The sequence below is a fragment of the Orcinus orca genome, chromosome 10 (genome assembly GCF_937001465.1).
Source record: "Orcinus orca chromosome 10, mOrcOrc1.1, whole genome shotgun sequence".
In the NCBI taxonomy this organism is placed as follows: domain Eukaryota; kingdom Metazoa; phylum Chordata; class Mammalia; order Artiodactyla; family Delphinidae; genus Orcinus; species Orcinus orca.
The window spans coordinates 79,209,320-79,231,163 of NC_064568.1; the positions used below are offsets into that span (position 1 = coordinate 79,209,320).

At 40.2% G+C, this 21,844-nt stretch overlaps 1 pseudogene; it reads left to right on the forward strand.

The window, feature by feature from the left end:
• The first annotated feature begins 6,671 nt into the window (after nucleotides 1-6,671).
• On the forward strand, nucleotides 6,672-21,031 carry LOC117200642 (alpha-N-acetylgalactosaminide alpha-2,6-sialyltransferase 6-like; annotated as a pseudogene).
• The last annotated feature ends 813 nt before the right edge of the window (nucleotides 21,032-21,844 follow it).

Genomic DNA, 21,844 nt, shown 5'->3' on the forward strand with positions numbered 1-21,844 from the left:
TAAATGTGATGCAGTGGCAACATAGTACACAGTAGGAGGTCAGAGAGTCAATTATTTCCTTTACTCCATCTCTATTTCTTTCTCTTCTGTGGTAGGATCAAACAGGTCACAAATAGGGAAATTTAGGTGAATCTGGCCTTCTGCTCCCTCACTGGATATAACCAGAGGAGTCACAGGGCAAAAATCAATGGCAAAGTGATGAAAATCCCTGTAATTGTGACATAATCTATTTGTTGTTTTCAGCCTTTATCAGCAACTTTTAGAGTTTTAGCATGTCACATAATTTTCAAATATTAAATAACCCTAATGATGTGTACTCCACTGAAAAACAATTTTCCCTTTTCATTTTAATCAGGAGAAAAGTGTTAGGAGCAAACCCCTCAATTTGTTCCATCTGTTATATTCATGTGACTGTATTTCTTTTTTCTTTTTTCCCTTTTTCCAAAGATCAACAAGATAAATCTAACTGCCTAGCTGCAAAAAAGGATAAAAGAGACTCCACTGTGAACTGAAGTTTCAGTTGAGATGCCTTATACTGGCTGATGTTCTGAAATTAGCATGAAACAGCACCAGAGGAAACAGAGGGATTTTTCCGTGTTGTACAAAGGACCCTGTGAACTTTCCAAATGCCTAAGATCTCATTACTGACAACACTTTTTGCCCTCCAAGTTTTCATGTGGTGACCTCATGGCTTCCACTGGAGCATGGATGCAGATTTCCTCTCCAGTGAAATGGCATGAATGGAGTACAAAACACAGTCTTTAAGAAGGCAAGCTGTGCACCACTGACATAATTAGGAAAGCTGCTTGGGAGGAGAGCAGTGGACATCTAATGAGCTAGCAAGGATAAGGTGGAAAATGAGAACGTGGTTATTTGGAGAAGCACTGTTTGAGTTTTCCTTTAGGTAGGTTAAAAAACAAAATATTAAGTCTGCTGAAGCCCTTCCAGAGTTTGAGGATTAAAAGCTCTAAGGAAGCTTATGTCACTGTAGAAAGGGAAGAGAGAGAAGAAAGTGTTCTGCCTTCAGTAGCTGTTTCTGATTATTACTCTTTTGACCCAAATTCACTTGGAAAGGTAGCCTCAATGTCAGCACGAAAGAGTCACAGAAAATATTTTTAATGATTTCAATATAAAACGCAGGATTTGGGGCAAGCCATGTGACATATTATGACTACAATTCAAGAAAGTGTTTAAAAACAAGTATCTGATTTTAAGAGGAACTATTACAAGATCAAGGACTCCATTAGCCTTTGTATTTTAGAGCTCCTATAAAAATGCAAGAACCCTAGAGCAGCTGTGTGGGTTTAGACAAGTTGCCAAACTTCTTCAACCTTCCGGTTCCTCAACTGTGTAGAGACAATCACAGTACTCTTTATTTCAAAGGAATTTTCTATGAGAATTAACTAAGATAATTTATGGAAACACTTAAAAGAGTGCTGGCCACAAAAATGAACATTAGCTATTTTTGTTATCAGACATAATGAGGAGCTAAACTAAGGCAGCAGTAGTAGGAATGGGAGGAAACATGATGACATTTGAGGAATATTTAGGTAGTAGAATTAGGAAACTCTGGAGATTCATTGGATGTGCGTCTAACAAAGAAAGAAGAATCAGGGATAATTCCCAGAATTTAATACAGACATCTGAGTGGGTGAAAGGTCATCAATTGAAATGGAGACTGCCAAGGAGAATGAAGTGCATGGGGAAGATGATGCAGACCTTTAGCTGGGAAATCTTGAGGTTCCTACTGATTATTCCAGGACAGGACAACAACATGCTTGATCTTAGAAGATAAAGAGCCCTTAAAGGAGACAAAATTGGTACCTGAAGCATGTGGAAAATCTAGTGAGTTTAGTAAAATGGAAACAAAGGAGTAGAGAGAATCAAAGAATGAATGATTTAATGGTGTCAATACAACAAAAAGAGGGAAGAAAAATAATCTGGAGAGGGGATCAACAGGTATAAAAGCCTGGAGGGCAGAATAGGGTTTAGTGGTGAAAACCAGGGTAAGGGAGAGGAATATAAAATTGGGACTAAAGATGAAAGCAGAAAGCACATAATGAAGGCCTGTAACAATCTGGGCTTCCCTTGAGGGCAGCTGGGGCCATTGAATGTAGTATGTACATTCTACATTGTACATGTAGGCAGAGATGTAGTATAACCACATTTGGTCATTTGGAGGACGATTTTTAAAAGCTGCGTATAATGGATTAAAGAGGAACAAGCCTGGAGTCAGAATGATCATTTAGGAGGCAATTATAGGAATCCAGAGGGGGAAAGATGTCAGCCAGGACAAGGTTATGGCACTAGGGTAGTTAGGTGGAAAGACCCAAGACATTTAGAAAATTAGGGATATAGCGGAAATAAGGATGAAAACCCAATTTGGGATCAGCATCTGAGTAGATGGTAATGAACACATGAGGAGGCAACGGTTTGTTGGGGAAGATAAATGGTTCCATTTTACATGTGTTGAGATTTTTAATTCCCTCTAGGTATCTGATTGGAGGTGTTGGCAGATGTATATAAAGATTTTTGTCTCAGGAGAAAATTGTCTTGGAAATATAGATTGGAAGCCATTAGCTCATGCATTATATTTGGAGTCACAGGAGAAGGCAAGGAACTATATAGACTGGGAAAAGAAAGTGGCCCAGAAAAGAACTGAAGAACGATGTATATATGATGCATTTCGTCACTTCAACTAAACTGTGAGCTCCATAAAGGAAGAAAATGTAATGAATGCTTGCTGGGTTTTAATTACCCAGCTTCCAATCATTTTCTTCTGATAGAAATACCTGAAATTTCCTTTAAGGAATCATTCTATCCCCTGTTTTTCCCACACATTCTCACTGCTGCACTAGATGACACAGGTTGTATCGGTCAGCACACCACATCGCTTGGAAGCACTGATTGTCTTAGGAGTAGACACCAAGTGTCCAATCAGAGTGAATCCTTGAACTTGTGGGAGGAACTTCCGTAGAGAAAGGCTCTTTTCTACTGTACTTATATCTTTAAGGACGTGAGCTTGAAGCTCTCAAATGAGTTACAAAAGAACAAAAGACAGAAAAGGCTAATCTGAGAGAAGCAAGAAATGATACGAAAAATGATTTTTAAAAATGGAAGAGAAAGGAGGGGGAAAGATAAGGAATAGAAAAAAGAGAAAGGAAAATAGGAATGAAAAAGGAAAGAAAATTATTTTGAGCATCTACAAGAACTCCTGTCACTAAGCTAGTAGCTTTCATATAGGTTATCCCATTTAATATTTATAAAACTCTTGTGAGACAGCAAGCAAGTGGAATGACTAAGGCTCAGTCTCAGATCTGACTCCAAATGTTTGTCTTCTTCACAACTTTATGCAGTTTCTTATAAGGTATGAATAATAGTATCATGTTTTAAGCATTTTTTTAAATTCGAGATAATTTGATTGATGTTGATGATGAACATGTGCTGATATAAGATATACTTGCAAACACGGTGTTGTGAAATTTTATTCTGAAAATAAAATACCTAATTTAATACATTGGAAATACAATAATGAAAGTTTAGAGCTCTAAGGAAACACTAAAATTTTTAAAACAGTATCTTTAATTCCTAATGATTGTCACCACATTCCATTGTCATTTAGGTTATCCCTTAAAACCTAGGGAATAGATTTTTTTTTATACCAGACAAATAGTAATAAATTCTAATCATCTTTATTTCACCAGTTGTTTAGCTTTAGGGAAGTGAAAATAGAAGACTATGAGTAAAGCAGTATAGGATAAAGGAATCAACAGAAAATACATAATTTTTAAATTACTCACATCTCTGTAGATTGATACTATAAAAGTTGTTTTATAGAGGTTAAGTCCAACAAATTCATGTTCCCATTTACTATTGCATTTCTATTACCAGGAAGCTAGTCAAGGTGTACATTATATTACTTTCCAATCTACTCAAATTTATACTAAACCTTTATATTTCACAAGGTTTTGTCTTTCTATCATTCAGAAAATATTTAAAGATGGCCCATTAAAATATACCTGTTCTCTTTCTGAGAACCCTGTATCTCAAAAGCATGTTTAATGCAGATTCTCTGGGAATATGTATCAGGGTCAGGTCTTAGAATCTTCCTGGATGTGTAGTTGGACTGGCAAATATAGGAGTGAATGTGGCAGATATAAAAGCATCTGAGGGCTTCCCTGGTGACGCAGTGGTTGAGAGCCCGCCTGCCGATGCAAGGGACACGGGTTCATGCCCTGGTCCGGGAAGATCCCACATGCTGCGGAGCGACTGGGCCCGTGAGCCATGGCTGCTGAGCCTGTGCTCTGCAACGGGAGAGGCCACAACAGTGAGAGGCCCGCGTACCCCACACACACACACACACAACATTATATCCATAAATGCAAAATAAGATACTTCACACCCACTAAGATGGCTGCAATAAAAAGACAAAACCATGTATTGGCAAAGATGTAGATAAGTTGGCTCTCTCCTACACAGCTGGTGGGAATGTAAAATGGTATGGCCACTCTGGAAAAGAGCTGGGCAGTTTCTTCAAAAGTAAAACAAAAACTTACCATGGAGGGGGCAGGGATAAATTCGGAGATTGAGATTGACATATGCACACTACTATATGTAAAATAGATAACTAATAAGGACCTACTGTATAGCACAGGGAACTCTTCTCAATACTCTGTAACGACGTATATGGGAAAAGAATCTAAAAAAGAGTGGATATATGTATATGTATAACTAATCCACTTTGCTGCACAGGAGAAACTAACACAACATTGTAAATCAACTTTACTCCAATAAAAATTTAAATAAATAAATAAATAAAATCAAGGCAACACTTGTTAAAAAAAAGATAAACAAGCACTGGGGCTGTCATACAACATGATGACTAACACCACGATATGGTACATTTGAAAGCTGTTAAGAGAGTAGATCCTAAGAGTTTTCATCAAAAGGAAAAAAAAAACATTTTTTTCCTTTTTTTGCCTCTATGAGATGATGGATGTTAACTAAACTTACTGTGGTAATTATTTCAAGATACATGTAAGTCACATCATTATTCTGTGCACCTTAAACTTACACAGTGCTGTTATGTCAATTATTTTTTTAGATGAAATAAAATGCTTGCTTTCCTGAGATAAAAATGGTAATAGGTAGGTCAATTATACCTCGATAAAACTGAGAAAAAATGTGAACAATTCAGCTGTTAAAAAAAAAAAAAGGAAAACTTACCATATGATCTGGCAATTCCACACTTAGAAAGCTACCCCCCCAAAAATAAAAACATATGTCCGTTCAAAGACTTAAATGTTCATAGCACCATTATTCACAATAACCCAAATTGTAGAAATCCAAATGTCCACCCTCTGGTGAATGGATAAACAAAATGTGGGATACCTGTATAATGAAATACTATTCAATAAGAAAAAGGAACTATCCACACATGGATGGACCTCAGAAAACATTATGCTAAGTGAATGAAACCAGACACAAAAGACTACATACTGCCTACCTCTATTTATATGAAATGCCCAAAAAAGGTAAATTTATAGAAACAGAAAGCAGGTCAGTTGATGCCTTGAGTTGTGGGTGGGAGCAGTAATTAACTACAAATGGGCACGCGAAAACATTTCGGGGCTTTCCTTGAAGAATGTGTGGTACATGTCTCAAATATTAAATGAATAAGGCACAGAAATATTTTGAATTTAGGGTAAGAATATCCAACATTGGCTAAACTATTGGTTTTTTGTTGCCAGTCACCAGAGGTTCTCTAAAGCACTGAGGAAATCAACCCTCCATCTCTGTTACGTGAGTCTTTGCAGAAACCCTACAGGTCACCTGTTCTGTGGATCAGATGCTCTTTGGGTCAAATTCCCTATGGTGGGATAAAGGTTTCAGAGAATGTGCCAGAGGAAGCCTTTTTGTGCATCTCCATATAGCCGAAAATGTCCTCTTGCATGTGTTAACTCTAGAATCTTAACTGAGAAATGCGAACCATAGCTGGAGGTTAATCTGATGAGAAGGCCCACTACCTTGATGCTTTTTCTCTCCTTTCCATTTATCTCTGGCTCTCTTTAGCTTGAGTGCAGTCTAAACCCCACTATTCCATTGCATTAATGTTTATTTACCAACTTCTATGGTTTTTAGTGCACCTGTTTGCTTCCTTTCCTCTTTCCTCAAAAGCAAACTAAATTTAAAAATCAAATCAGAATTAATAAGGATTAGGAGACATCAATGTTATCAAATCCAGAAGGAAAGAGAGGGGAAGTAGATGAAATTTGACAATATTTATAAATAGGAAGGAGTGGGAAAATAGCAGAGAAATGAGAAAGACAGATAAATTATGTCTGTCTCATCACATCCATTCCTCTTCCATATGTTGTATACCACCTCTAGCAATTTACCACACTCCAGCGCCAAGATAGCAAGAAGCACAGGATTTCCTTAGAGACCACGGCTCTCACCTCTCCTTCGCAGGCCCACATTTAGAAAAACAAAAACACTCAACAGCAACCAAAAGTTCACACTGGGCTGCTTGTTCCTCCTCCAGGCCTGATCTCTAGGCAGATTTTTTTCTAGCCTATGGAAATGTTTTAGCATTAATTTCATCATGGTTTCTTTCACACTTCCTTACTAAGGTATTAAAAAAGGGAATTCGCAGAAATTCATCAAGTGCCATGAGCGACATTCTCACAAGTGTTGAAGAAATGAATATGAAGATGGATTTCAGAAATAGTTCTTCAACTTATTTGGTTCATTCGCTGTTACAGAAGATCAGTCAGAGTCCAAGTGCGTATGGTGAACAAAAAGTTCAAGTTCTTAACATGTAGGTCCCAAACTCAAACCATTAGATTGACACTGCATCCATGAAAACTCTCCATTGTTTCCACGTGCAACTTTATCCTCAACCCCTATCCCCCAATACCCGTTTGACTGTGACTCGAGAGGCGTCTATATTCTATTTCATGGCTAAGAAAACAAATTTTTTGTCAACTATAAATAGTATAAATGTGCTTACCAGGACATATTAGACCTGCACATTAAGGTCAAGTTATTTGGTCTGACTTGTGCTCCTTTAAAAATCTGTACTCTCATCTCCAGAGAGTAAGTCTGAGGGCGAGCTTGCTACATAATTAGTGACTTGAGTTCTCCTAGAGGCTCAATTTCAGAAGGACATTATGAGCCATGAACAACTAAGAATATATCAAAAATAAAATGAACAGATTAAATGTAATCAGAGGCTTTCAAAACAAAAAAAATTTTTTAAGATCAAAGAATCTTATTTGTGCAGGTTAATTGTATGAGTTCAGGGTACCATGAAAACATAGCAAAGACTGGGTGGCTTAAACAACAGAAATTTTGTTTGAGTCCTGGAGGGTGGAAGTCCAAGATCAGGGTGCCGGCATCACCGGGTTCTGGTTAGGATTCTCTTCCTGGCTGGCAGATGACCTTCGCCATGTGTCCATACAAAGCAGGGAAAGAGAGAGAGCAAGCTCTCTGGTATCTCTTCTTCTAAGGGCACAATCCTATAATGAGAGCTCTACCCTCATGACCTCATCTCCAACACTATCACACTGAGGGTTAGGACTTCACCATAAGAATGAGGGGGGAAGGGGAGACATAGTTCAATCCTTGGCAATAAACTAGAATGAACTGGGTTTGGGAGCTGCGTTACACTGCTAACTAATCTTGAACTCAGTGGATCCTGAAAACCATGCCTTTTCACAATTTGCTGCTGGTAAGCCCCTCACTTCCACCCTTTATTTGGGCAGTTGGCCTACAGTCAATAGTATAGACCACTATAATAATAAATATTCAATTTTTTATCTTTTTTTGTATCTGATTTATTAGTCCAGGAGATTCATACCTTTGGGGTGGAGGGATCCTCCCAGCTTTGTATTATCGTCACATTTATTTAATAAACTTGCTTTTTATGTGTCCCTTTGAGTCAATAACTAAAATGATAAAATATAAAAGGGAAGAGGGGAGAAGCATAGAACTTTCCCTATATAGACCCATCATCAGTATCCTCTGGGTTCTGTCATTTAATAAGTTTACCAAGCTGTAATCATATACATTTTATAGTTTATCTTATCCATAAGAAAATTGTCAGATATCTTGTAAAATGCCTTCAAAATTCCAAGTACTGTATGTCTACATCATTTTTTGGACCTCTCATTTCAGTAACAATGACAAAACTTTGAAATGAGATGGCCCAGCATATTTTGCTCTTGGTAAATTCATTCTGACTCCTTGTTAGGTGTTCTTTCTAACTCTATGAATCTTTTCTAATCTAACTCTAGTCTGCATTGGCATTTAGATCACCTTGATTTTCTATAACATTTAGGCTTCCGTGAAGTGTTCTATGATGGAATGTTGCTCAGATTTTCTTTTTCAATATTTCAATTTAATTCAGTTTTTTCCATAACATGATTTTACAAGTACCATCTGCATTGCTTGAAACTCATCACACGAGAAGCTCTTCAAAAGTGCTTATTAAGGGACTTCCCTGGTGGTCCAGTGGTTAGGACTCAGGTACTTTCATTGCAGGGGGCCCGGGTTTGATCCCTGGTCGGGGAACTAAGACCCCACAAGCTGCACGGCACGGCCAAAACCAAAGATAAGTGCTTATTAAAAGAATGAGTGAGTAGCATTCCCTTTTAGAGCAGCTATGGGGGATTAGTTTGGGTTATAGGAGAAGCAATGCTGAAGGAATTTTGAATGAGTTATAGGCTTTCAGGAGGCAGAGCAGAGAGAGAATGGGGGACGGAGCACAAAAGTACCACAACTTCTTTATCCATTTTTCTCTTTCCTGGGATATTTAAGGTGTACCGAAGTCGAGGTTCCTGTAAACAGAGCAGCCCTAAACTTTGGGGTGCCTGTGTCTTGTTGATTTTTAGTTCAGGGGCTGTGATGCACCCTGGATTGACCACATCTACACCCACAGCTGGATGAGACATAAGGCTGGACACTTGGGGCTGAGAGGATTGGTGAGGTTGGGTGAGCAAAAGTAATGCCAGAGGACAAAATGCAGGATTTTTAAATTTAAAAAGAATTATTCTCAAAGCACATATACTATATAGAAGAAAATGCAAATCCAAGTGGATCTAGTTTTCATTTGTCCAGGCTTCTTTAGGTGTTACTATTGTGAATGCAGTACCACTCATGAATTACATAAACCATTTTAAAGGGTCTGTTTACATGTGAGATAGTAAGTTTCCATAGAGTTACCTGAAATTGAAAGTTCTCCCACCTCCTGGGCTTAACCAGTCATTTAAATTTTCAATAAAAAGGCTTTAACCTGGTTCATTAATTTCTCAGGGCATTCTTATGTTTCTTATGTTTTTTCTAGTTACCACTGACTCCTTTTTCCTGAGTCAGTCAAAAGTTTAGTTTCACTTTATCCTGTTCCTCTTCTACATTACTTCAAATTACATGCAACATTCCTCTGATTTCTCTCATTTCTCTAAAATGCCTAACTCAAGGCTGTGTTATCTACAGAAAGCCTATTTTTACTGAAGGTTTTGGGCAACAAAGGGTGTCAAGTTTACTATACAATTTTTTTTTTAATATGTATTTATTTACTTCGTTGTGCCAGGTCTTAGTTGCGGCTTGCAGGCTCCTTAGTTGCGGCTCGTCAGCTCCTTAGTTGCAGCACGTGGGCTCCTTAGTTGTGGCTCTCAGGATCCTTACTTGTGGCATGCGAACTCTTAGTTGCAGCACACATATGGGATCTAGTTCCCTGACCACGGATCGAACCCGGGCCCCCAGCATTGGGAGCGCAGAGTCTTATCCACTGTGCCACCAGGGAAGTCCCAACTATATAACTGTTTTTAAAATCTTGAAATTGATTATTAGATACCATTCCCCTACATTCAACTGGGCATTTCCTACCTTGAGGAATTTCTCATCAGTCATGGCCTACTTTGGACCCAACTTTCTGTGTTCTTCTCCTGTCTCTACCAGATAGCCTCCAACTCACTACTCCAGTAATTTTTTTTTAACCATCTTTATTGGAGTATAATTGCTTTACAATGCTGTGTTAGTTTCTGCTTTATAACAAAGTGAATCAGCTATACATATACATATATCCCCATATCTCCTCCCTCTTGCGTGTCCCTCCCACCCTCCCTATCCCACACCTCTAGGTGGTCACACCCGAGCTGATCTCCCTGTGCTATGCTGCTGCTTCCCACTAGCTACCTGTTTTACATTTGGTAGTGTATATATTTCCATGCCACTCTCTCACTTCATCCCAGCTTCCCCTTCCCCTTCCCTGTGTCCTCAGGTCCATTCTCTACATCTGTGTCTTTATTCCTATCCTGCCCCTAGGTTCTTCAGAACCTTTTTTTTTTTTTTTAGATTCCATATATGTGTGTTAGCATATGGTATTTGTTTTTCTCTTTCTGACTTACTTCACTCTGTATGACAGTCTCTAGGTCCATCCACCTCACTACAAATAACTCAATTTCGTTTCTTTTTATGGCTGAGTAATATTCCATTGTATATATGTGCCATATCTTCTGTATCCATTTGTCTGTCGATGGACACTTAGGTTGCTTCCATGTCCTGGCTATTGTAAATAGAGCTGCAATGAACATTGTAGTACATGACTCTTTTTGAATTATGGTTTTCTCTGGGTATATGCCCAGTAGTGGGATTGCTAAATTGTATGGTAGTTCTGTTTTTAGTTTTTTAAGGAACCTGCATACTGTTCTCCATAGTGGCTGTATCAATTTACATTCCCACCAACAGTGCAAGAGGGTTCCCTTTTCTCCACACCCTCTCCAGCATTTATTGTTTGTAGATTTTTTGATGATGGCCACTCTGACTGGTATGAGATGATATCTCATTGTAGTTTTGATGTGCATTTCTCTAATGATTAGTGATCTTGAGCATTCTTTCATGCGTTCGTTGGCAATGTGTCTATCTTCTTTGGAGAAATGTCTATTTAGGTCTTCTGCCCATTTTTGGATTGGGTTGGTTGTTTTTTGATATTGAGCTGCATGAGCTGCTTGTAAATTTTGGAGATTAATCCTTTGTCAGTTGCTTCATTTGCAAATATTTTCTCCCATTGTAAGGGCTGTCTTTTCGTCTTGTTTACGTTTTCCTTTGCTGTGCAAAAGCTTTTAAGTTTCATTAGGTCCCATTTGTTTATTTTTGTTTTTATTTCCATTTCTCTAGGAGGTGGGTCAAAAAGGATCTTGCTGTGATTTATGTCATAAAGTGTTCTACCTATGTTTTCCTCTAAGAGTTTTATAGTGTCTGGCCTTATCCAGTAATTTCTTATGCAGTGCAGTTCAGCTCTCCACCCACTAGCCAAATAATGTCCAGGTTCATGTTTGCACACTCAGAAATTCATGAAGATGATTTGCTAAACAAAGGATTGTTGACTTTAAATTTCCAACATTTAACAGCAAAACAACTGAGGGCTCTTTGAAATTGGTTTACAAATTCTTAGGAAGGTTGCCTCCAGCTGTCTATACCAAGATCCTACATGTCCTGAGTCTTATTTTTATCTTTCTGAAACATCAGTTGATAACAACTATAGGCACAGACAAAAAATTCTGGTATCCTAGAGTTGTTCCCCAACCATCAAAAACCCATTTTGTTGACAAAATCTATTCATTACTTAGCTGTATTATCAATTGGATGAGAATACATAAAGCACAGATTTCAAATGTAACTCTTCTATCACCTTATATAAATAACTTTTAATCACCTTCCTGAAGATAGGGGCTTGTAGTACCCAGAGTTTGAAAAGAAGCAGAAGGAAAGTAAAAGAGTCTTTCCTCCTCTTAGGGGGAAACTAGCTTAAACTCTAGTTACCAAAGAAATACGATTCTCTCCTCTCTCTGTGGACCTATGTTGCCACTTGGATTTATGGTGACAGTGTTTCCTGGCTCTCTGGATTTATGCCTGACACTGAAGTTGCACAGACGGCCATTTACATTTCTTTAGAAGACTTTTTAACTCTGTAGCTCTAACAACTGCTTTTGAGCAAAGGCAAATTAGGTAACTTTGAAGGTCAAAGTCTTGCATTTTGTGTTTCTTCCTTACCATTGCTATATTATGTGTAGCTGACACAGCCTGAAGATACGGCATGATACACCATATGTGTTTAAGGGTGGGGGACAAAATCAACCCAAAGGAACCGACAGTCACCTTCACTATGCCAGTTTGTGTACAACAATTGATTTACGTTCCTCTTTTCTTCAAGAGCCAGAAGGTGGCATCTGACTACTTATTTTAATATTTGTGTTTATTTCATTAAATATATTATACTTAGATTGACAACTTAAACTTATCTTCTATTTTTAAATATAGAATTAAGTACAGCAAGTTAACTTGCTGGAGAAAAAACAAATGATACGAAGCAAAAAATATAGAAAGGCAATAAGGCCATCTATCCTCAGATCCACAGAATAGATCAGAATTGTCTTCAAATGATTATGACCTAAATATTTTTAGAAAGACTTCCACAGTGATTTGGAACCGTTCAACCAATAGTAAGACCATTAAAATGAAAAGGTAAGAAAGAGATACACCATCTTTCAAATTACCCTGACTTAGGCTTAAACTTCAGAGATCTAATTAGATCTCAGATCTAGAGAAATGCAAGGAAATGACCTCTCAGCTTAAAAGGCCGTCTCCTTTCTTTTCCCCTTAGACAGCCTATGTTCACTGTGAATTATCTATCACAATATTAGTAAAATTGAGGAAAACATAGATGAAATGTCTTAAAGATGTTCCTCTTTTTATAATTTCATTGCCCTTCAATATATCCACTGAAAGAAACACAGTTTGTTATTCTGTACACTCTTGGTGCTAAGCATGTTGGAGGTAAAGGAGAACAAGCTATGATTCCTGTCCTCAAGTCACCCACAACCAAGCCTGGAAGGTTGTCACAAAGAGGTCATCAAAATGCAATGCAGTGAAGGCAATGACAGATGTGCAAAACTGTGAGAAAAGCTCAGAGCAAAGTATTTCCTGAGGAACACAGTGAGAGCAAGTAGGAGAGTCCGGAAGGCTTCCTGGAGAAGGCGACCTGAACTGAATTTCATAACATTAGCAGGAATTCCACATAGACTAGTAGGCTAAGAAAGTAGAAATGGCATTCTAGGCAAGTGACTACCAGAAAAGGGTGTGAGGGTGGCATTGGCAGGTGCTAAATGATAGAGTTCCTTATATGCTATATATTGATATCAGCATATATATTAAAGGGTTTGATATTTAGCCTGTAAAAGTTAGGACTCTTCTGAAGGGTTACACACCAACCTGTGACATGGTCAAATGTGAGTTTTAAGAAGATCACTATGGTGGCAGGATGAAGAATTAGTCATAATGGGATAAGACTGGAGGCAGGCAGTTGAGTTTGGAAGCTACTGCATGAGATGATGAGGGTTAAACCAAAACCTTGTTATAAGGACAGAGAAAAGAATCTATCCCAGAGCTATTGAGGTGGGAAAGTTGGCAAGATTTTATGGTGTGTATGGTAGGGTGTGCAAGAAAGGTGGGGTCTGCAGCGATTTCTTGTGTGGTTGCTGGATGGAAAGTAATATCAGCAGATAAGATAGAAAATACAGGGTGAGGGAAAATTTTTAAGAGGAAACAAAAGTGCTCATATTCGGAAGTATTGAGAGAGATGCCTATAAGGCATCCTGTGGAGAGTTCTAGTTAGCAAAGGGCTGTGTAACTATACTGTAGAGGCCCAGATTAGAGACATCAATTTGGAAGTCTTTAGTAAAGGTTAGAGATAATGAGAACAGCCAGGATCACTCAGACAGAATATGAGCACGAAATAAGGGGCTCTAGGAAAACCCTTGGTGAATTCCAACCTTTAAGAGGTGGGCAGAAGTTCCCAGAAAAGAAACTGAGAAGTTAATGTCCATTTTTCAAAATTATCAACATGACTGAAATAGAGTGTGTGTTGACAGCCCTAATACCCTGCACTTTCCTTTAAAAAATGACAACGAGGTTTGCAGGTATTTAAGTACTTAGGGTGTAAACCCCACAAATTGGAACTTTTCATTTTCCTTAGATATCTCTCTGCCTGAGTTTTTACTTCTAAACATAAAGTCTAATGAACGGTCGTTAATATTCTTCTTACAAATAAAGACTTCCTCTTCAAACATTTACAGAATTTTCTTGTGTGAAACGTTTACTAAAAAGAATGCCTTGAAGAGTGGCAGTGAAGAATTGGAAGCATTGGATGGAGGAGAACTTTTAGAGTTTGGCTGCAATGGAGCAAAATACAACAACAGGTGTATTACCAGATGAAGAAAAATAATAAACACGTTGCTCCCCGCTTTAGTAGTCAAGGGTTAGTTGTATATAAAAGACCCTATTGCAAAATTCTACACCCAAAGACAAGTTGAACAGTTTTCTTTTGGAAAATCAGTTATACATTTCTAGGACTTATTATTTTTCCACGGTTAAGTCTCTGTTCCTGTCCTTGTCATTTTACATTTGGTATTCCAAAACCCATTCCTCACCACCTGTCTTAGCCCTCTCTTCAATCTGTCCAAAATCTTACAGCTAAAATCATCTTTCAAATCTCTTGTTTCACCACAGTACTTTCTTCCTTAAGATTACTTTTCAATGTTTTAAATCAACATTTTCTGGGAACCCTCAGGGACCTACTAGTAACATCTTCTTAGCCTCAAAAGAAATATATATGTATATATATAATTTAATTTTAACAAATGATAATTTATTGAGCTGTGAACAATTAAAACAGAAACAAAAATAGTAACACCTTTTATGTGTGTGGTTACTGAAATTTTTCCAAGGCTTTTCATCTTATTAACTTTAATAACTTCTATCCTTTGACTGATGTTATTCTCATTTTAGACAGAAGAAACTGAGACCCAGAATGTTTAGGGGCTTTATCCAAACTCATGCAAGGTCAAAATGAATTTCAGAACTCAGTTTTCTCAACTATCTACCTAGTGCTTTCTCTACTTAAGTAAAATGGTATACCTAACACTGTCTGGAATTAATGCCAATAAAAAAGGGAGCAGGGCTTCCCTGGTGGCGCAGTGGTTGAGAGTCCGCCTGCCGATGCAGGGGACACGGGTTCGTGCCCCGGTCTGGGAAGATCCCACAAGCCATGGACTGGCTGGGCCCGTGAGCCATGGCCGCTGAGCCTGCGCATCCGGAGCCTGTGCTCTGCAACGGGAGAGGCCAAAACACTGAGAGGCCCGTGTACCGCAAAAAAAAGAAAAAGAAAAAAAAAAGGGAGCAAACCTTACTGTGTGCCTATAGTACATTTGGAACTGAGCTAAATAAATTATACAATAATTTCCATTAATCTTCTCAATTCCCCATCATTTCTTTTTTCTACCTGAAGACTAGGAGTGTAAGAGCCAGTAATATTACTCGTTACATAAGTAATAAAGAAAGTAGTATAATGTAGTATAATTTATTTCATAATTAATAAAGGAATAATTTGAAACTATGTTTCTGATCCCAAACTCTGAGTTCTTTCCACCTAAGTGCACTGTCTCACATAGTAAAAAGCTTCAAGCCCATTTCCATTTCTGTTATATCTACACAATACAGTTTTATTAAGTGGCAATTATATTACAAATATATTGCAGACAAGATGATAATGAAAGAAAAATGCCATCAGCCCTGACCTTGAGAAGCACCCAGTCTTGGAGGGAACACCAACAAGTAAACACAGCAAAAAGTACAGATTTTTCCTTTAATAACAATGGAGGAGGGGTAAAGATGAAAGGAGTTTTGTTAAAAAGAATGTAAAAGAAAATAAAAATATTTTTAAATGTTAAAAAATATGTAAAATGATTGTTCAGTAACAAGCTCTCAAAACAGTGATTCTCAAACCTTATTTTGTTATACATTCGGACATTTTATTATAACCATGGACAACCTGTATGTCTGAAAGAAACGAAGGACAAATTTTAATCCACATAACAAGCTATAGCTATATGAGGGAGATGAATCATGACATTCAATAAATAATGATACCTCACCTACAGCACAGTCAGGAAGCATGGTCCTTCAAGGGATGAAATACAGTATGCTTGGTACAAACTATGAATGTATACCTGATAAGGTAACTTGCACGTATGCCTATTTAGTAAATACTTATTGACTCTGGCAGTGAGAAGGAGGTGGTGTGCACTTGGAAATGAACACTGAAATGTTAAATAACCAGAAAGCAGAATTGTGCTCTGTTTAAAACATCTACTAGCCATCATGTAATCAGCGTAATAAATTTTACAGCTCACATCATTTTCTACTGCTGTCGACACTCCTGCTGCTAAATTATTTCCATCTCTCTAAGCTACAAGAATTCTACATAAACAGAATCCCAGAAAAGTCATCCTATTATTCTTACCGAATTCGATTATCAATAACGTTTATTAAGGACCAACTATGAGCCAGGCACTTAATAGAAGTTTCCTTGACAAATGGACAAAATTTTGGAAAGACTGACCTCACTGAATACAGATACTATGTCCTAGTTATTCTGCATTCCTTTAATACACACACATTAATGTCACATTTGTAACAGGTTTAGATGGGTATTTATCAAGTGTGAATTTAAGGAGTCTTATTCTTGGTAAATTCAAAATCCATTTGAAACATATGGGTTCATTCTTTCAATCCAAATTCATCTTTTTCATGTTTAAATGAATTGGTTTTGAAACATGAATTTAGAAAGGCAGAAAGATTAATCAAAGAAGCGCCTAAGACTTCTCACCCCTGGAGAAACATATGGATGTTATTTAAAATCAATTCAGAAAAAAAGACAGGTTGAAATTTCTTATTTAAATCAAAGCTTGTCTTTGCAGTATTACATACGGCATGATTATTAGAAGATGTGTACCAGACGGAGTTCACTTTAGCAATCGACGCAAACTGACTCTGGCTGATGTAAGCAAATAAAAAGGAGTTTTTAAAAGATGTTATAAGGGGAGGACCCAGATTTGAATCACTAAGGAGCCTGGAGAAGAGAAGGAATCATGTAGCAACAACACAGCCGGAACCACAGCCAAACTCCAACCGGAGAGCTACTGCCAAGCAGAACCCTGTTGCTGCCACCACGAATCTCTTAATCCCACATCGCACCCTCCCACATTATTGGCACCGGACGCTGGGTGACACCACTTTCGAGAAGTTTCTACTGCTCTCCCTTCCTGGTATCATTTGCTTTTGATTTAAGATCCAGGGTGAGTGGTCTGATTGGCTCAGCCTAGATGACTGTATAGTACACTCACAAAACGGAAGGAGATTCAGATGCTATAAAGAAAGTTGTAAAGGTAAATAGTAACAACAAGATGATATTAATGTTTGCCACTGTGAAAACTGTCCTACATTCTTCACCTCTTATCTCTGATTTTGCTCAATTCTTCCATTTCTGTCTTCTTTCCTAAGTCTATAATGTGCATCCCCCTACAGAATTTAAAGTCACATCCCTATTCCTTAGGTATTGGATATGATTGAGTTCATCTGCATTGAACAGAAAACCTCCAAAACAGCACTGGTTTAATCAAGTTAGAAGTTTTCCTATCTATCACAAAAGGATTTTGAAAACCAGCTGCCCAGAACTGTCACAGTAGCTCCAAAATTATAATGAGATCATGACCCACTCTCTCCATTGTACCATCAAGGGCACCTCATCGTCCAAAATGGCTGCCAGAATTCCAACCATCACATCTGCAGGCCAGCAAAGTGAAAAAGTGGAAGGGACAAAATGCTGTTTGCCTCTTCCCTTGTAAGGAATTCTTGTGGAAGCCACACACGAAACTTCTGCTTACATTTCATTGGCCTTACTTAGTCACCTGTTTGTACCTAGCTGCTAAGAAAATTAGGAAATAAATCTTTAACTTGGGCAGCAATATGCCAGGCTAAAAATCGAGATTCTGACACTACTGAAGAAGGGGTGAGTGGCTACTGGGGAAAGAGGGTGTATAAATAGCATTGTCTCAAACAATTTGTTTTTATTGTTCTCTCAGTATTCCCTCTGTGGTATTTTTGTCTCACAAACAGAATTGGCTGAGGTAAACAAGTATCATCTCCTGGAATGCACACAATTATTTAAAAGCAGGCTTCTCTAATACATACTCATTGTTTGCCTCCACTGGTAGTATTTCCTGCTCTCCACAAAAAATACCTCAATTGCTTTAGGGAATTTTTCTTCCTTCAGTCTCAGCCATATGGTTTACTAGACTCTACCCTCAGTTCCAGGGTTCAGTGTAGTCCATCACCCAGGTCCTGAAATTTGAGGCAGTAACTGGTATCTTATTTCATTCAATTAAAAAAAAAAACCAGGAAATTTGGGGGTAGATGTTTCTGGGGATAAAGATCAGCCAGGTGACAAATAATTTTTGTATATGTACAATGTATCAACAATAGTTCTAGACACTTAGAATATAGGGGGGCATTGATTCAGGTGCAGACGACAGAAACTATTCTAGATAGTTTAAGCCGAAAGGCGTTTAGTACAGGGTCCTTAGCTTACAAAATCATTGGAGGAGCTGAAGGAGCCAGACCAAGCCTCAGTCTTTAGAAATGATTCCCAGAACACCATAAAGGAATTGGCCTAATAAGGCAGCTGTCTTCCCTGTTACCAGAAAGCTGGGTAATCAGGAAGCTTCTGGTTCAATTGCTGACTCAAGTATCACACTGTTTCCTTCAAGATCCCAGCATGAGGAAGCCAGCTGTTGGCCCTAAGATCACATCACCTTGACTACAATTCAAGCCCTATGCCCTGCCTCCTGGCACAAGATTGGACACTGGAAACTCTAATAACATTGATGAAGAAAAAGCAAACAAAGGAAGACCAAAATCTCCACAGCTGTGCTTACCTTCAGAACTCGTTGAAGCAATACAGTAGAGACTGGCTTCCTTCCACCTTGCAAATCTTACATGGATGGCTTTGTTGGCATAAATACATCATCTGAAAAGAAGTTTAGAAACTGTTTTAAATGTCCCTGTCTCAAAAATGAAGGATATTACAGAGGAATAAGAATGGAGTTTTCGCATCCAGTCTGCAGTATCTGTCACAAGCAGTCAACAGGGTAGATGAAATCTCTGTCTTCTGTGACATTGAATCTCTGTTCTCTTAAGGAGACTCCTCTCCTCCTAATGAGTGACAAACTCATTAAACGAGGAGGCCATTAGATGGAGGCGACTCTATTACCATGGCAGCCTTCATAAGCAAACCAAAATCTAAGCCCGTAAATGCCTCAAGGTTACAATATCAAAATGCCAAGGACCACCAATCACAAATAGCCAACTAGGCTTAAAGCTGCAGCCAATCAATAATTTCCTTACTTTGCTTCTCTAGAAAAGTCTCTCCCTGTCCATAGAGCACTAACCACTTCCGTTTTGGTGCTGCCCAAGTCATATCCGTTTTTGCTCAAATGAACTCCTAAATACTGTAATATGCCTCAGTTTATCCTTGTAACAGGAGCAACTGGAACGGATTTACTCTCTGAATAGTGTGGTAAGTACAGGTGAGTCTTTAACTTCTCTCAGCCATTTCACCGTCTTGAAGGGAGACAGCCTGAAAATGACACTGATCAATGAAGAAGAGCAGAGCCAGGGACTTCACGGAGAAATATATAACTAGAGCTCCAATGACATCACGCACCTCTAGATCAAGCCATTCCTGAATCCCGTCTTCCTTGAACTGCTATGTTAACTCACCCAATATACCTTCTTTTGGGTTAAGCCATCTTGATTGGGACTTTCCATCTCTGTCAACTAAATGATTCTTATTCACATAGCGCTTAGAACCAGAAATGGGGTATTGAAAAAGATTTAACTTATGCAGAATTGTCTACATTGAAGTAGGGAAAAAGGTCATGAGGACTCTGTCATCTGGAGCTGAGAAAACTGGCAACCTTTGTTACAGAGTATGAAAACTCCTTGTTAACACAATAGCAGTTGGTCCACCGCCCAGGCCTGGGCCCTGGAGGTGAGCGTCGGCGCTAGGACCTGGAGGGCGGAGGCTGCGGCGGAGCCTGGGCGGCCCCAGCGGCGCGGCGCGAACTCTGGCTCTCGGCTCCCCGCGCCTTATGAGGGGGCTTGGGGGCTACAAGTGGCCAGGCGCTCCCCGGGGCAGATGAGGAAACGGAGGCTCAGAGACGTCACATGACTTCCGGAGGCCCCTCAGCCAGTGTAGCCCCACACCCCTGCCCCTGGGCTGCCAGCAGGACTCTGTCCCCTGCCCCTCAGTAGCAACAAACTCCCAACAGTGCCAGTGGGGTCTTTCATTAACGCTCCCGGGCCGCATCCGTCAGCCTGTAGAAGTGGAGCATCACCGATGGCTCCAGCCCCACTCTTGGCAACAAAACGAGGCTTTCCCGGTGCCACCAGTATGTGACTGTCACCAGCTTCAGCCACCTGCTAGGCACCAAGCTGGGCCCGAGATCCAGCGAGCACAGCCCGCGCAAACGAGGCACCCACCTGGGGCTCCTCGGCCGATCCGGGCAACGAAACCCCCTTCCGCGTGACGGCCCGTTCCAGTGTATACTGTGTGCTGCGGAGGCCCCCGGAGTTCGCCAGCCGGACCCCGAAACTCTGTTCATCTTCTGGGGTCCCCCAAACAGGATCCAGGAACCCCAGGGAAGCCTGACGCGCGTCACCCAGTGCACAGGCCTGGTGTGCCCAGCACCGAGTCCCGCGCGCTCCCTCTCGGACGCATGCGCCAATTTGTGGACCTCTTCCGGGTTGCGCCAATTTGTGGACCTCTTCCGGGTTGAGAGAGGCAAGGTCAGGGAAAAGTCCCATTCGCGGTCGAGCACGGGATGGTTCGCCACGGCGATTGCACGTCTATAGCGTGGTCTCCCTGCACCCCCTCCCCAACTATTGCAGCCAGCAGCCCCGCCTTCAGTGCATGCCCTACGGCTACTACGGCTACTACGAGCCCAAGGGGCTGGACGAGTATCACCTACATCTGGAATGGCCCTAGCAGCAAGGGCATCACGGAGAAGAGGGTCTTCTCATCCTGGGCCCAGCTGTACAGAATCACCTTCTCCCACACCCCTCCTGGACCTAGGTCACCCTGCCTGTGGGACCCTCACAAGGGACACAGGAGAAGTGGCTCTCCACCCAGCCTCTCGACCAAGGGCCATGTCTGGCTAATCAAGGCTGGTCCGAGTGTTTTTTGGTCAATCTGGGCCTTGAAGTGGGTGAATCCTCCAGCCATTCAGGGCCTGGGGGTATCTCTTGGCCAAATCAGGGATTTGGGCTTCTATGTGGTTAATCGGGTGTTGTGGGTATTTCTTGTCCAGTCAGGGTCTGAGCATAGACAGGTTATTTCTGAGTAATCTGAGGCTAAGGACATGTCCTTTCCCATGATTTCTTTTTCCAGAGCCCCAGGATGGACCCCAAATTACTTCCCGTTGGCTGGGACAGTGGGGTCCTGTTCCAAGAAGCTGGGAACTTTGTGTTGCCCCCTCCCTTCCCAGAGCCAGAAAGAGGTTTTGTGGAGGTGGGAGCTATCTGGAGGCCAGGTTGGGACATTTGTGGGGTTGGAGGGCCCAGGGGTGGGAGGCTGGTGTTTGGGGCTTGGCTCTTCCCTGAGTGGCCTTGGACAAACCCCTTGCCCCCTCTCCGAGCATCCTTCTGCCTGTGTCAGGTTCTAATGTCTGAGAACCCTCCCACCTCTCCCACCAACCACCTTGGGTATGTCCTCCTGGGTCTGTCCTCCATAAGACTGGCCCCTCCAGCCACACCACTCCTTGCTGGGGGGCTCAGCTCCCTGAGGGTCTGAGGCAACCTTCCCAACCTCCTCCTAGAAACTTGAGGCTATTTTTTTTCATCGACTCCCCAGGGTTTGGTTTGGCGGACTCTGATAAGAAGGGACAAA